This window comes from Thermobia domestica, chromosome 13, assembly GCF_964235325.1.
Source record: "Thermobia domestica chromosome 13, izTheDome1.hap1.1, whole genome shotgun sequence".
NCBI classification, from domain to species: Eukaryota; Metazoa; Arthropoda; class Insecta; order Zygentoma; family Lepismatidae; genus Thermobia; species Thermobia domestica.
In genome coordinates, this window is record NC_137466.1 from 36,329,687 (window position 1) to 36,346,898 (window position 17,212).

General features: G+C 35.5%; 1 protein-coding gene across 5 annotated transcripts in view; it reads right to left on the reverse strand.

Moving 5' to 3' along the window:
- The window catches only part of LOC145668101 (uncharacterized), a 104,571-nt gene that overhangs the window by 48,351 nt on the left and 39,008 nt on the right, over positions 1-17,212 (reverse strand). The window contains exon 1 of one of the 5 annotated variants that reach the window (XM_081735628.1): positions 5,223-5,394. The exons of 3 other annotated variants lie outside the window; for them this stretch is intronic. The gene's annotated coding sequence lies outside the window, so the exon portion shown is untranslated. Of the gene's footprint in view, positions 1-5,143; positions 5,168-5,222; positions 5,395-17,212 lie in introns of those variants that run through there. One more of the 5 variants, XM_081735627.1, reaches the window with a different exon arrangement.

Below are 17,212 nucleotides of genomic sequence, written 5' to 3' on the forward strand. Positions count from 1 at the left end.
GGAATTACACGACCATGCCATATTCCCTGGTGATCCAAAGTTCAGAATTGAAAAACTTAGCAAACAATGAGTACGAACGCGGAAATACAAATCTGAAAACGCCTTGCCAACGGCATTATTAGTTGGATGTCAAAATAAAAGTTAATTTACTTCTCAAATTTACATATTTATGTAAGGGGAAAACATTTATACTTTACAAAATAAAGTTGTGAGAAGATAAATACAGAGAAACGCATCTGAACATACTAGGACATATCTACGTCTTGTGTTTTCCTTTCTCTGAAGAATTTCACCGAATATATTATGACTGATGAATCACAAAAACGTGGACACCTCTATTTTCACTTGTGACAACGGCTTTAAACTACCTTTTTCCTTTTCTTCTCTTTTTGATTAATTTACCTTTTTCGCGTATGCTATTCAGTAAATCCTTTCTTAATATGTCTAGTTCAGCGAGTACAATGTTAAGATTAACTGTTAAAGAACGAGCAAGAGGTAAGACGCCTGTGATTTCGGAATTACTGCAGGCCTGCGTAAAGCAAGTTGCTTGGAACATTGCCCGTTTGCAGAAACAAATTATATTTCGATTTCGCTGCCATGTTTAGACTCCGCAGCAACGAAAACGTCTTTTATATTTAATGTCGATTTCTTCTTAAATTATAAGGGAAGAAGAGTCTCGTTAATACTCTGTTAATCACGTAACAAGAAAAAAAAAATCTTAACTTACTGAGAAAAAACTTTAGCAGTAATTTTACGTTTCAAATTACTTATCGGTAAATACCACTCACAAATAGGTACCGGTACTCGTCAAATTAGCAAGAGATTTGTCACTCACATAAGACTCTCCTACGAACATTGCAACTACTTTTGTACCTCACGATGTCATCTATTTACTGAATGATTTCGATCTTCTCGATGATCTTGATCGCCACCATTTCTGACTCTGTCGCAAACTTTTTTTTTTTTTTTTTTTTACTTCGCCTTCTGTTACGTAACTAAGTGTGCTGTCAATATTAACTAAATTGAGACTGCATCACTGATTTGCATTTTATAATTGTTAACTGGCTTTTTAATATCTGTTTGTTTTCATCGTTATAGAGGACGAAATCTATAGTGAAAAATTAATTTAAAATAGGTTGAGCCATAATAATTTCAGATTTTTAGTGTAAACTTTCAAGAACCGTTACTAAAGTATCACCAAAGTCAGGTGACAGTTACGAAGTGCAAATTAATTATTAATAATTTTTTTTCGGACTACTCAGGGGTCTCACTTTTACTTTATAGGACCATACACTCACGTAACAGATCGACGAATGGAAAGGTTTCCAACGACAGTCAGAACTGCTAGCGATCAAGATTGCCGGGAAGATCGAAATTATTTAGTAAATAGATTAATAGGTTCACTTCTGATCTGTAATTGCCGCTTGAACTGACATACAAAAGCTAAAGATAGTAAAAATACTGTACATATACGTGTCTTTCACTACTACATTTACCGTGGGTGGTGTAGTGATTAATGTAACACCAATTAAATCCAGTTTGGTCTATCAATTCCAAGTTTCCAATATTTTCTAGTCATACAACACGAACATCGGGAAAGCATCTTGATCGCGAGACAAGAAAAGATTTCTGAAAAGTCATGAGGAGACAATGTTGATTCTTATAAAAACCAACACGCAAACTGTACAAACAGTCTTATGTGCAAGCTCAAAACAAACCTCGCTGCATTCTATCTCAAATAAAATGCATATTGTCTCTTACAAATCCCCTTAACAATAATATCCTTATATGGGCAAGAAGTTTAGTCTGATAGTCTTCTCTGCAGTTACGACAATAGTGTCGTGGACTGAAAATGTCCCGCATTTAAAGAATTTATTACTACTATTATACATGACAAAAACATCAAGTTCCTGATATGTACTATTCTCTTTTTTCATTCCTAATACTAAAAATTAATCTATATAGCTAGATACACAATTTCACTATCTTTTTACCCTCGAGATAGTGAAAAGCTAAATTATGTCATATTAAGCGTGTTTTCATTTGGTAAGACGCGCATATCAATATAGTATAGTTAAATTGTACAAATCTGTTGCGTTATTGAGAAAAGAATTATAATAATGCATATTTCAGAATAGGTCTGTATGATCTGTCAAGCTTCTATTTTAAGAGTTTTCATCAATCCCACTTCCACTCTCCACATTTTTCAAATTACTGTGCAAATTAACAATACTGCTAAGTTTTCTACGTAACTACCTAATAGATAATACCAATTAGTGAAGCAGTCAGCGTTGCTGGTAAGTTCTTTATTGCTAAAGAGTAAGTCTTCAAGTAAATTATGATGCCACGCCCGACGGTCAAACACTGGCGCACTAAAACATTTTTGAAGACCCACCAAATGTAAATTTGAATGTAACTCAAATGCCCCAATCTACTTGGATTTGGCCATTTGTGAAGGGGAGAACGCAATTTATATTTTTAAAATTCCTGGATATCTTTAGCATTATTTGTAGAGTTAAAGCTAATCTGAAATAAATTTCAGATATTGCCTTAATTTTAAGCTTATATACAGTGTTACCAATTCGGGAGAAAGTCGCTAAATCTAGCGACAAAAAATATTTTACTTTCGTTCGTTTTTCTAAACTCACTTATGATTTCGTTGACGTGAAATTGATCATAATATATATATGTATATTGTACTAAAATCGAACTTATTGTGTAAGTATTGTAATCTCATCATTGTTAGTTATATATGATTAATTCAGTTACGTTTTTACTTATACGTTTCTGTAGCAAAGATCGGACTATGATTAGAACTGACCACAGATCTAATTATATATATATATATATATATATATATATATATACACACAGTGGCGGATCCAGGGTGGCTATAGCTCCCCCCCTGGACGCTCAGGTATACACTGGATAAAATGGGCTTCAATCCTGCTTACACTGGATAAAATGGAAAAATAAGGTTTAGCCCCTCCCTTGATCATATCCTGGATAGAGAGAGAGAGAAATTCCACGATTAATTTCTTGCGTCTTTCTACGAAAAATTGGAAACGTTTTATCTCCCATTTAGCAACTTTTTGTGTAGTAGTCGTCAATGTAAAAGTTCTCTATTTTTAGTGGTGGTCCACAGTGTAATTTTTAACAACCTTTGGTTCTATCTCAAAAAGGCTAGCTACTTCTTCCACACGTTTAATAAAGATCTGAGTCTTAATTCTTATCTAGTCAAGAATTACGTTACTCAAAAAACCTTGAATAATTGTATTAATATTATTCTCATTTTCGTTCATTATTGACAAAAAGCTTCATAAAAGCTGAAGACATAGGGAATCCCTATGAATGTTTGTATAGGGATTTCTGTTTAAATTTTCTTCAATTTGTTGCGAATTTTGAATATGTAAATTGGCCTAACTTCTCCCTATACAAACATTCATACACAACACAACATAAGCCCAGTGGCGGCGATTGGACGTTAAAAGTGTGTGTGTAAGGGGGGGGGGGGCAAGCCATGATCTGAATATTTGTATATCAATGTTAGTTTCCCTGGTTGATGCTAACACTTTGTTTGACGATAGGTTGTATAACTAATAGGATACTATCTTTTTCAGCTAAAATACCGTATATCGTATTTTATTAAGTAAATGGACAAGAGCAACACAAGTAGTTACTATAACCCTTTATAAGCTTAAACCACAAAGGTCTAAGAAGAGATTCGATTCCTTGCTTATGAACATCTTAAAATTCTGTCTGGAAAATTATGTGATCAGATTACCGGCATTTAATAACAAATTTGCAAAACAAATAAATAGAAAGGATAATATTAATCATAGTAATAAATAATGAGGCCTGTTTTCAAAAAGTTATATTGAAACTGGGAATTAATGAACAACTTATACAAAATTTAAAGTACTTTTGCAGCTTTCCGAAACATGTTAAAATGAAATAAAAATCTTTGTTTTACGTCCCACGGTTATGCCGACTAGGCTAAAGGAGACTGTGATGAGAAACGAATGAAATGGAGTGAAGAAAGTGGGAGGAAACGGGAGATCCCCGAGAAAACCCACGCACACGGTGCTTGTCTATCACAAAATTCACTTGACTTGAGTGGGACGCACCAGAGTTGAACGCTCTACCACTGAGCCACCGCAGCCCTTCCGAAACATGTTCGTTGCCATTAACTGCAGTTTTCACTTCCTTGGAACACATCAAAAAGCAATACTTACAATCATTTTACACTCCAGTTATACAAAATAATTCTAAAACCTAGAATTATGTTGAATTCACTAAACTTAATCGTATATACAGCCGTACACCCCTAAACGCATCACTTCACTCGTATATTACACTGCAAAACAAACGAAAAGGTACAAGTTGTTTCTTCTTACTCTCTTTTTAATCAATATTCTTTACTATTAGAAAGAATACATTTTAGAAACTGTCAATTTTTGTGCAATTAAAGAATAACTCTATGAAAGACTTTTTCTTTTGTGAAATCCTCTCAATTAGTTTCAAAGCGGTTGACTAATATATCGAGCCGACTAACATTGAAAGAAGAAATGAAAATACGCTGGAATTGCGCTCCAATAGATTAATTTTTGGGCCATTTTCCGTGGCAATCACAACGCAATTCTTGTAGCTTTCTTAACACCACGGGAAGACAACCAATACATAGGGCTACTCATCCAACAGCAAATATTATATGGCATCATTTTTTTCTATGAACCAATAATACATACAATAACTTTACATTTCCATACGAAACTAAATAGATATATACATTAATGGGTCACTTCAAAAAGGTGGGGGCAACCGCCCCCTTTACCCCCTAATCGCCGCCCATGCATAAACCTATGCAATAACCCGGAACAACCGCCGGATCTTGTAATTCCGCCCCATATATTTTCGGCATGGAAATGAGAACATCACCCTACGTTTAATATTTCAATAACCATCAATACGAGCAGCCTATCCACGCGACGATCAAGAGACAGTCCAGTCGTCGATATATCGCATTCAAATACTATGACAGTTACTCTATGTTAGAATGTTCAATTATAAAATGAATTACCGGTAGTACTAACATTATCATATTTTTTAAAACCACGCTGAGAAACCATGAAATCAGGCCTACCGTATGTGTGTAATTTGTCCTATTGATAATAAAGAACTTATGTCATAAATCCACACTTCATTTGGAGAAGATCACTTACACAAAGCTTAATGTTTGCAAACATTTCACTGAAAATGACTCAACGCAATAACAATGTGACGCTGCGAAACGTAGGAAGGACAGAAAACACAGTAAACAGCCTATACAAAACTACTTTCTCCGTCTATATGAGAAATAATTCCCATGACAATCGAAACCACGCTATCATTCAATCTGTTACATAAGAAAACTATTGTTCCACCTGTTTCACAAACTTTACTCACAATCCTACACTGAAAACTTCACCACGTGTTTACGAAAGAAACTCTACTACTCGTCAACCCATTCCAACGCGGCGACGCAGCGCAGATGGCCAAGGACGTGACTTGTTTTCAGATCAACGCGGAAACTGAAAGAGCGCCGCTCTGGAGGGAAACGTCGCCATTGGTTCCGAAGTAATCAAATGAAGATTCAGAGCAGCGGGTTCCCAACCTACTATGCGCGTTGCCATAGAGTGCACGTTGAGTAGATTCATCGTATTATATACAGTTTATGTATGCGATTCGATGTGCACCTTGCGAACTGACTTTAAATGGCAAAACCTTGGAGATAAAACCGACAGTATTAATTTCACAATTTAACTACGAAAAATTGCTTGTTTGTAATACATTCTGCCACTGACAGGCAAGAGGCTCCAAACTAGTGCTGTCGAAATCGGTTTTTGAAAAAACCGAAAACCGGTTTTCGAAAAAGTGAAATTTCATAAAACCGAAATGTCGGTTTTGAAAACCGCATTTGCGGTTTCGGTTTTGAAAACCGCTTTTGCGATTTCGGTTTTGAAAACCGCATTTGCGGTTTTCGGTTTTCAGAAAATCGGTTTTCTGAAAAACCGAAAACCGCAAATGTCACAAAAATTCTACAGCACTAATATCAAGTAACGACGAGAAAACAGCAAAGAATCTTTTCCCAAACCGGCTCTCAGTTGCCAGATGGAGGGAAATTTCCCCCGGCGGCTTAGGGAAAAATGATCAAAATTTGCAGAAGGAAAAGAAGGTATTTTTTCTTAAAATGTCCTAAAGTGTAGGGAAATTCTATACTTTTACAATTGGCAGAATAATAAAAAAAATAAGTTGCAATTTCTCAAAGAGGCACGGCTATCGTTATTGGGAAGTAAAAAGATACAGAATAAAATATGATCGGTGTTTCCGTCTAGTATAAACTATTGCAGGTGTCTGGGACTTGCGATAAGAAGCCAGTCGACACATGCAAAACCACAACATTCACATTTATCGGAGTGGCAACAAATCAACAATAAAATTGTGTATTGCGATAGAGATTTTCTTTCTTTCTTTTCTCTTTCTTTATATTAAGAAAGGGAGGTGGTGCCTTTTTGTTAACAAAAGAAAGAGTGGCAGTACTATTTTTAAAAATATGGGGAAAGAGCAATAATAATATAAAAGATGTCAGTCTAAGTGGATGATATTTCAAATTGAATTTCATGAGTTGCATGTGTAGTGATCTTAAATAGGGATATACCTTATTTCTATTGAGTGTTGGCATATTACCCTATTTTAGCGGGTACCACCCGATTTTCAGGTTATATATTCGTCCCCCGCTTAAACATATCTTAATCACGAAAAACCACCCGCTTTTTGGGATTGGAGAAAAATCTAAGAGGACTTAGTTGATAAAGTGTTGGTATGGTATATTCAACGTAAACCGCTACACCTTTGACAATCTCAATCGCGATTGAGTTAAATTTGGACTCGCGCTCAGGCTCAAGCTCTGGGCTATCTGAGCAGTGCGCGTGTGCAGAATCATTTGCTAATAAGAGATCTGCTCTAATGCACAATGGTTTTCTTTGTATAGTTCATGTGTTTTCTATGTAATGTATTGGAGGTTCTATACGAATGAATGTTCGTTTGTAGATGTTGTAACAAACATACTTGAATTATTCATACCTTCACAAGCTACAAGAATGCCGAACGACAATTTCAAGTGTAACTTTAAAGACTCTTATAGAAGCGAATTTACGTTTCTTAGCCAGGGCAGAACTCAGTTTGAAGCAAAATGTACACTCTGGAAAACTGTTTCGTTTGAAAAGTAGGATGCAGGGAAGCAAATTGGACCTCCCCTGATTTTTATATATTTTGTAAACTAGATCACGAAGAACACGAATCTGAAGGCGTTTTCACATTCCGACCTCCGGAATTCGAGATATTAAAACTTAAAGTTTAATATAGACGCTATATGAAAAAAACACAATATTCTCTATACGAAACATTATGTCCTGAGAGATATATAAAGGTAACCAAGAAAGTGCTGTCGCTTTTTGTGGAATTCTGTGTAAAATTGACCCTCATACCGTGAGTTTAATGCGAATGGAGATAAGGCGAAGGTCAGTTGTTGGTGTGGGTATATCCGACATTCTACCTGGTTGTGGAAGTTCAGTTACAACGTAAACGTATGTAAGGACGGAGTGAATATGGAACCTCCACAGAGCGTCATAGGGGCGTGTATGCTGTACGAGTTCCAACTTGGATCAAACGCCCTGTAGCGGGGCGGAAGATACCTCAGGCCTTTGGTGAGGGTGTCGTGATTACGCAGACAGTGCAAGGGTGGTTTAGCAAGTTTAAGAACGGTGACGAAACACTCACGAAAGACGCACCACACGTGCCGGAAGACCAACACATGTACAAAATGAGGATCTTCAGGTAGCAATTGAGCCGAACAGACATGTGAGGAACTGGTGCTAACATTCAATGTTAGTCGAGAAACCATTCGCCAGCACCTCCATCAATTTGGGAAGCACTACAAGTTGGGTCTATGTGTCCCAGATGATTTGTTTCCGGGCCAGAAAGTCCTCCTGTGTGTTTGGTGGACTGCTCACGACAGCGTGCATCGGGAACTGCTACCGGGCGGTCAGAGAAGAACATCAATGCAACTGTCTACTGTCAGCAGTTGAGCCGTGTTCAAGAAAAACTCAAAACCCTGGAGCCAACACTTCTCAATCGCTAAGGGGTTCCCCCATTACGGGACAACGCTATGCCCCACATAGCTAGAATGAGCCGGAACACCATCCTACACCTTGAATGGGAAACACTATTGCATCCGCCATACTGTCCGGACATTATACCGTCCGGTTATCACTTGTTCCTTTCCTTGGACACTCACTTTAGAGGACTCCAGTTCAACTCCGTAGTAGAGGTGCTAAAAGCACTTGATACCTTCTTCGCTTCATGGCAAACCAAGTTCTACCGCGAAGGAATCCATGCCCATCCCGAACGTTGGCAGAAGGTCATTGATACTGATGGGTACTATTTTTGATCTTCCAGGTACGTCTTTGGTGACATATCTATGCTCTAAGTGATAGGTCAAAAAGCGACAGAACTTTCTTCGTTACTTTTATACATATTACATAAAACTACTGTATAAGTTCTAGTATCTCGAGATCGGGAAATCGGAATGTCAAAATTCGTTCAGATAATTGCTAATTTTGGTCCAGTTTACAAAATATATAAAAATCAAATAGTGTCCTTTTTGCTTCCTGGTTACTTTATGTTCGAATATCTCGAGTTCCGAAATTCGGAATGTCAAAATTCCTTCAGATTCGTGTTTCTCGTGGTTTAGTTTACAAAATATATAAAAATCAGTTGAGGTCTAGTTTGCTTCCGTTTTCACTTGATGTTCGAATATCTCGAGTTCCGAAATTCGGAATGTCAAAATTCCTTCAGATACGTGTTCCTTGTGGCCTACTTTACAAAATATATAAAAATCAGGTGGGGTCCAGTTTGCTTCCATGGTCAATTTATGTTCGAATATCTCGAGTTCCGACATTTGAAATGTCAAAATTCCTTCAGATTCGTGTTCCTGGTGGTCTAATTTACAACATATATGAAAATCAGGTGGGGTCCAGTTTGCTTCCCTGCAGCCGAAAAGTACATTGAAAGTGTCGTCAAAGAAATAACTAAAAAAAAAAAAAAAAGCTAAGAATCGAACGTCAGTATTTGTCACCCTAATTTAGCTGTGACTTGTACAACCATCGAATTATCCCTTTCGCACTGTGCTGCACACATTACCATAATAGCCTTGGAGCAAATAAAAAAGTTAAAACACACATATAAATTAATACATTTGTCTCGATCGATAGATGCTTTCACAATTGTTAAAAGGTGTAATTAAAAACAGCAAACATTGTTTCTGCTTTGAAAAGGACAATCCCTTATAAAACCGCAAACACGGTTTCGGGCGGCTTTCGCTTTCGAAAAGAGCTTTTTCGGTTTCAGTTTTGAAAACCGCTTTTGCGGTTTCGGTTTTGAAAACCGCATCTGCGGTTTCGGTTTTGAAAACCGCATTTGCGGTTTCGGTTTTGAAAACCGCTTTTGCGCTGCGGTTTCGGTTTTGAAAACCGCATTTGCGGTTTTCGATTTTCAGAAAATCGGTTTTCTCAAAAACCGAAAACCGCAAATGTCACAAAAATTCAACAGCACTACTCCAAACCCTCTGACACACTCAATCTCTCTCTCTCTCTCTCTCTCTCTCTCTATATATATATATATATATATATATATAGAGAGAGAGAGAGAGAGAGAGAGAGAGAGAGAAAGATAGGTAGATAGAAAGAAAAATTTATCAATTTCAGTGGCAGGTACGAGTAAATAGGTAAATTAAGATTGTGCTAAGTTTAAAGGTACTTAAAACTGTTTACTATGCGAAAATTCATAGTCATTTAAGTTATGGCACGATACTTTGGAGTCATCATTCCTCCATCAAAAGCCTATTGAAAATGCAGAAGTGTAAGATCGATGCTTGGTCTCCCTAGTCGTGTACATTGTAGGTCAAACTTTGTTAAACTAGGAATTATGATAGTTCCTGCAATTTTCATATATATCAATGTTTGCTTTATATCAAGGAAAACAATCATATTTACAATGAATTAGGGTATTATCATACATATCAAACTAGAAACAGAAACCGCTTAAAATTATTATATGTTAATATAGCAAGACACAAAAAACTTTTTACTATATGTCAGTTAAATTTTATAATTTTCTTCCTATATGTTTAAGAGAACTTCCATTTTTGGCCTTTAAAAAGCAAGTACAGAAATTACTTATTAATAATTGTATATATAGTGTATATATTTTTCGAACTCAAAATTGATAGTTAGAACATTTTCGTCTGTTATAGAGTGATCTTTGTTTATATTATGGTATGTTATGTAAGTAACCCTAAAATTTTTAATTTTTAACTATTATTTCTGACGATTGTAATATATATCTGATGTTCTCAGAGATTTCTGGAATAAAAATTATTATTATTAAAAATATCTGACCGAAGTATACCTTACGATTAGTTAGTGGATTAATAAGAGAGAAAAGAAGTAAATAAAGCGCTCATTTTACAAGCTAAATATACTTTTAAAAAATATATACGGTGTTCCGAGTAGTATGGGCGAACTCAAAAAAGGCATTATGAACGGTCGAAATAATCGTCCATTTATGTTGAACTATACTTTCAGAAACTAAGAAGAAAAAGAACAGAAGACTCAGAAACTAACGATGTAGACTTCTAGACAAGTGGTTTGGTATTAACTCTCGAAAATTTTAAATGCAATTTCCAGCGATTAGACTTCACGTAACTTTTGTTGCTATTACCTTTACTACCCATATAACATCTCATAAGAATTAATGCTAAGTTTTGAACTCCCCCCCCACACACACACACATACATACACAAGTGCGTATGCCGCTACTGAAATGTATCATCTCCTATATCAATCCAACTCGGTTAGGATTGCTGTTACTCAATCTTCTAATATTATCCTTCCACCTTGGTCCACGCAAAATCCTCTTTTTACCGGCTTAGCAACTGAAACCTTATACAATGTTCGCCTACCTACCCACGTGTCCTGTTCATCTTAAATCTCGATTTTATTATCTGCGTGCGTGTCTCAACCAGTGTTTTATTCAGTCTCCTCTATTTCGAAGAGAAATCTAAAGCTCTGGGAAAATATCATATTTATCTTCCTTTTTTACTTTTAGTTCTGCCACAGTTATAAGATAAAGCAGACAGTATATTATATTTGCCAAAGTTTCAGATACAGCAAGGCAGCCATATTACAATATAACATAGAATATAAAATTAACAATAACAAGTGTAAACAAAAAGCTATATAAAGGTCCATAAGTGTAGCAATAACAAATTGAAATAAAACTAATGTTCTATAAGTGTAGCAATAATTTCCCGTCGGAATACATTCTCAGATTTAAAAATATCCGTCAGAAGCAATGGAGTTAAATTCAGAAGCCAGTCTATGAAACAAAGAACGCTGAATAATTGATAATCGAGGCGTGTTGCAATGAAGCAGTTCACTAGTTCTTGCAGGTACCCGAATATTAAATTTAGAGATTAGTTCTTCAGTTCTAAGTTTCTCATTTAGAATTCTATGAAGAAACATCATATCAAGTAGCGTGCGACGAGATGAAGGTGTACGGATGCCAACAACAGCCAACAATTCAGGTTTACTTCAACAGCGTACAGAAGGTATTCTTTTCCTGACAATGGCAAGAAAGAATATATATATATATATATATATATATATATATATATAAACTGTCTTTTATATATATATATATATATATATATATATATATATATATATATATATATATATATATATATATATATATAAACATTACTGAATAGAATATATATATAAACTGTCTTCTTTATGCAACCTACATCTTATGTGCATGTACTTAACTTTTTTTTACGGTATCTGAGCATTTGTAGTCAAAATCATGCATGCAGTATATATACAGAAACAGTCTGCGTGGCTAATTTGAACAGCCACGCGCAAAGTTTCTGGAAACATTACTTCCAAATTTTCTTGAATTCAAGAAAGATAAATGATATAGGCTACACTTTTTGAGAAATTAATTCCTTGCACTGAAATGACGAGTCTTGCTCGTCATGGTCTCCCTGTGCCAAATCGCACAATGACGAGCTACACTAGTCATAAAATTTAAACTACTGTAGCATCACGTAGGGTTACTATATTGATGTTTTGAAAGTTATATAATGATAAACCACCTACTTCAACTATCATAATTCAGAAAATAAATCGTAGTGGAAGGGGTTAATGAAGAGTATGTCAAATTATGTTCCATACTTCAATTATCAGAATTCAGAAAATAAATCGTCGTGGAAGATGTTAATTAGGAGTATGTCAAATTATGTTTATCTATCGATATCCGCATGCTCCGAAACTTCATCGAATTTTTACCTAATAATTTAAAAGATACGAAGTCATTTTATAATAAATGGTCTACTCTGTTCAATAATTTCTAACTCTTGGTATTTCAGAATTCGAGATTTGTTCATTCAATTTTAATACTAAAGTCAGTCCTTGGAGATTTATATAAGGGATAAACTTGTTGCGTAACATCATATAGAATTTATTGCGTAATACACACAGAGAAAAAAAATAGTGAAAGGTATAATTATACTCACTGAACCTTCTTCCATGTTTTCACGTTTATCATTAACTCGAATTAAAAAACACACACACAAGACAGAATAATTGTTACGACTGATTCTCTTTCTTCACTATTTACAAAATCTTACTCGCAAAACATAAAATATTTATTAAACTACTGAATGGTGTTCTTCCAAAACATTCTTCATTCTTGTACTCCGCGAAACCAGCAAATGACTTTCAGAACTACTACTCAAGTCAGGAACATCTAAAAAGATTTATTAAAAAAAAAAAAAAAAAGTGCGTAAACCTCAGAACTCCATTCGAACAAGGGTGGAATTAGAAAATAATCCTCCCCCACCCAAAGAAGACTGAACCCGGACCACCTAGTTAGCGGGTATGAGTATAAATCAATCTTAAGTTAGGATATTCATCACGAAGCGAGCCTCAGACTCCTAACAAACACTGGACCAAATTGCTCACTACACACGAATCAACAAAGAACAAATATAAAAAGAGAATTCGGAGACTTTATCCTACTTTTATTGGAGCTTATAACGATATAATTACTCAAAGGAACGATGGGATGCATCTCAAATAGTAGCTAAATACTTTAAAAACAAATGTCTTACTTCCTAGCAGTCAGGAAAGCAAATATTCTATTATTTGGTGGAGCACCAAAAAAGTCCACGCCCTACTTATAAACAATACGTGCTGCTAAAATATCCCAGACTGATGTTATTCTTTATTCTACTATGTTATGCCCCCTTTAAAAAATATATATATACTGTATATACTGACCGAGACAAAAGTTGTCAAAGTTTCATAGAAAATATATATAATTTGTTTTCAACAATATAACGAAGGATATTTGTAAGATATTTTTTATAGGAGCAAACAGGTTAACCGAATTACATACTAATGATTTGTAAATTAAAGACTCAGATGAAGAAATAATTGTCTTACCATAATCAATTTGGAACCATAAAATATGTAATACAGGGTTCCTACTGATCTGGAAAAATCATTTTCCCTGACTTCTCCCTGACCTTTGACAGGAAATTCCCTGACTTTCATGACAGGTGTCGGATGACGTAGACATATAACTAAGGAATAAATAACATTGAATATTTATATACGAGAACATTTATTATATAGGGACAAATAATAATCAATTGCTTGTACAATCCGCAGCAAAAAACCTGCAACATGAGCATGTAAGTTTATTGTGAAACAACGAAGTCTTTTGCTCCAAAATAAGTGTACAGCGGAGGACGCGAAATTTGTCCTGGCGTGATTCGTGCCATTTAGACGTCATGTTGATTCCCTGCGCTGTTAGGTGTAGTTTCACAATAAACTTACATGCTCATGTTGCAGGTTTTTTGCTGTGGATTGTACATTCCACTTATCACCCAACGTTCCATACTGTGATCATTAATGGTTGGCTAAGCTGAAATTTGTGTACTATTAATGTTATAAAAAATACATTTTATAAAATTTGCCTGACCTTTCCCTGATTTCCAGTCTTTTTCCCTGACTTTCCTCACCAGTGGGAACCATGTAATAGTAATTTAGAAGAAAACAAGGTCTATATACCCAAATCGAAATTACATGTTGGTCAGAATAATGGAAATTTTAAAATGTTAATTGGTGTGGAAAATTGTACAGCGTGTCTTTTCCTGTTCGTGGCCGAGAATGCCTTATCATCAAGTGCTGTATAGGCTGGCTGCGAGAGCAACCCGGTTGGGGTTGGCAGAAGATTATTATTAGGATACGTCTTCTAACTGAGGACTGAGATAGATAGAAACATCTTCTAACTAAAATGATCGATCTAATGCAGATTAGAAAATCAATCTATATAATGTACAATGCCTGCACTGAAGTTATATTCAAAATAAATACCCATGCCACAACTTAATTCGAAAGAACAGCAAAGACGTTTGAATCTGACACTACGTACTTTAGTATTGGGAGAAGAGTCTTAACAAGCTGTGCACCTGAGTCATGTAGGTGCCCCAGTGGAGATTCCAACGAAGAAAACACACAATATAGTTAGTAGGGCACAGGGGTTTATGGATTCACCAAACTGCACCTGGAGTTGGGATGCTCACACACATTAGCCTACAGTATGGTCCTCCAGACATTAAGACTGAAGAACACGAAGTATTTGAATGGACAATCCTTAGAATACGCATGTTAGTATACCTAGGAAGAAGAAATGCTTAACAGACTGCTACAGGAATGCAACATGGGTGCATCATTATGAACCTGAAACGAAGTGTGCGTCAATGAAATGGAAAAATCAGTCTTCTGCGAAGATGAAAAAAAAAAAAAAAAAAATCAAGGTTACGTCCTCCGCTGTGGAAGTTGTACTTGCTGTGTGATAGGAGCGACAGGATGTAGAGTATGAGCAATACCGTTGAGCCCAAAGTCATTTGTTAGATCATCTTGTATTGTTTGTGTTAGAAACCACTCTTAATTCAAAGATAACATATCTGAAACATTAAAATCATCATATCTTGACTAAGAAATAATATCACAATGCATAGGGAATGGAATCCCTAAATATTCGACTTAGAGAAATAGACACCGCTAATCCACTAATGCTGTAAAACTATAGTTTCGTGTGCCTCCAGATTAAGCTAGATCTGAGAAGCGGCACCCAGACCCTGGTGACCTGTGCCATCACTGTTCTACACAGATTTTGGGGCGCTTCTACAACTATGATACAACTGTCAATGTAGATACATTACAGGTTATGTGGAAAAATAAAACTAGCTGCCGTGTAAGACCTTTTCTTTCTGTAGCAATTTGTAAACTTACTGACTTTCTCTCGTATTAACGTTGCAATTCCACCGAAACCTCAAATTCCTAGGCGAGAATGCTAATCGTTTATCTATACTGGAGCTGTGACCAACTGATTTCTTTCTTTCTTTCTTTTCTTTTCTTTTCTTTCTTTTTTTTTTTTAAAGTACATAACAGTCCAGTTTAACTAAATCTCAACTGAATTTCCGAGTTATCTGAATCGAAAAAAAAAAAAAAAAGACTATAATATTTCTTTTACTCAGAGTAAGTTCATTTTTACGATGCGTTGATTGTATACATCCACTCCCTCACTCCATATATTTATGGCCCACGTACTGTACTGTGAGATTTAATTCGGACTAACCAAATTTTCGTTCCACCGAAGCATTATCAGTCCCATAAAAAATTTACTATGAATAAACATAACCGTACATAGAAGTTCCTTAGAATAATTTTATTTCGTGCATGGGAAAGTACACAACTAATTAAAAGTTTCCCCACTATTTATTAATACACGCATAATCACAGAGTAATCATGAAATTATGAACAGCTGAGATTATTGTATTAAATACATTTAGAACTCTATGTTTAGATTCTTTAAAAAATGTGAATGTGGCTCGACAATTTTACGACGGTGTTAACAAGTAAAAAATATATTTGAATCCGTCCCATCTTCAGTACTAGCTAAATGTTAAGTTGCGACAAAATTCTTCCCGTATATGGGATGCAGAAAAAAAGGTAAGCAACAGAAAGAGCTAAAGAAAATCGAACCTGAACCAGTTGTGCGCCTGCGGAATGGGTCCCAACAGCACTCACCCACTTGCTCTAGGGGGAATAACCAATAACTATCGAAATGTTTCCGACATTGGATTACTAACCACTCACGTTGATCGCTTCAGGTCTCTGCATTTGAGTTGTTCTGCGCATCTTATGAACATATCTTACACAAGTAAAGCTAACATTTATTACAAACAGTCGAAGAAAGAATGAAAAAATACTATTGATTTTTGGAAAACATGCGCCCAAGACAGCTTCGAAATCATATTCTAACGCGTTTCCCTCGGTACCCTCCACCCATTCGTTTGCTTGCTATCAGACTTGAATACCATGGTATAGCTGATATAAAATATTTTGTTCCCATACTAGTCATTTTGATGGCATCTAACCTCGAATGAATTTTCATTACGTCAGTACAAATGAACACTGGATTCACATGGTTTAAACCTTCTTCGGTATTGATGTTAATTCTATATAGTTTTTCCTGAATCAGAAATAATTAAGCTAACCTTACCTTCTATTAATTAATAAATGCCCTTCAGCTTATGTTTGCCCTAAAATGGTGTCATATCATATAAAACTATTGGTAGACTGCTATTTCTTCGACGTCTATGAAACAAATACGAGTTTCTAAACTTAGGCATCCAATTATTCTTGAATTTACTCATAGTTTATCTAGACAATGAACATTCTAGTACTTCCTTTTGGTTATTTGTCTTTTTTTCTTTTTTTCAATACTTTACACTATATGAATATTTTCCTTACAGGTGTGGGGAGTCACGTCCCTCAAGAGTCGCTACTGCAGGCAATCTGTTTTATGTTAGTTCTTGGACTTCATAATTTGACAATGGAAAGTTATTAATGAATTAATAGGATGCATATTTAATATTACCGAAGTCTGTACACGTCAAGTGGGTGCTTACTGGCAATGGGAACTTACAAAATAACTGTATATTGGACGTATTCACTGTTCTTTCTTTCTCCCTCC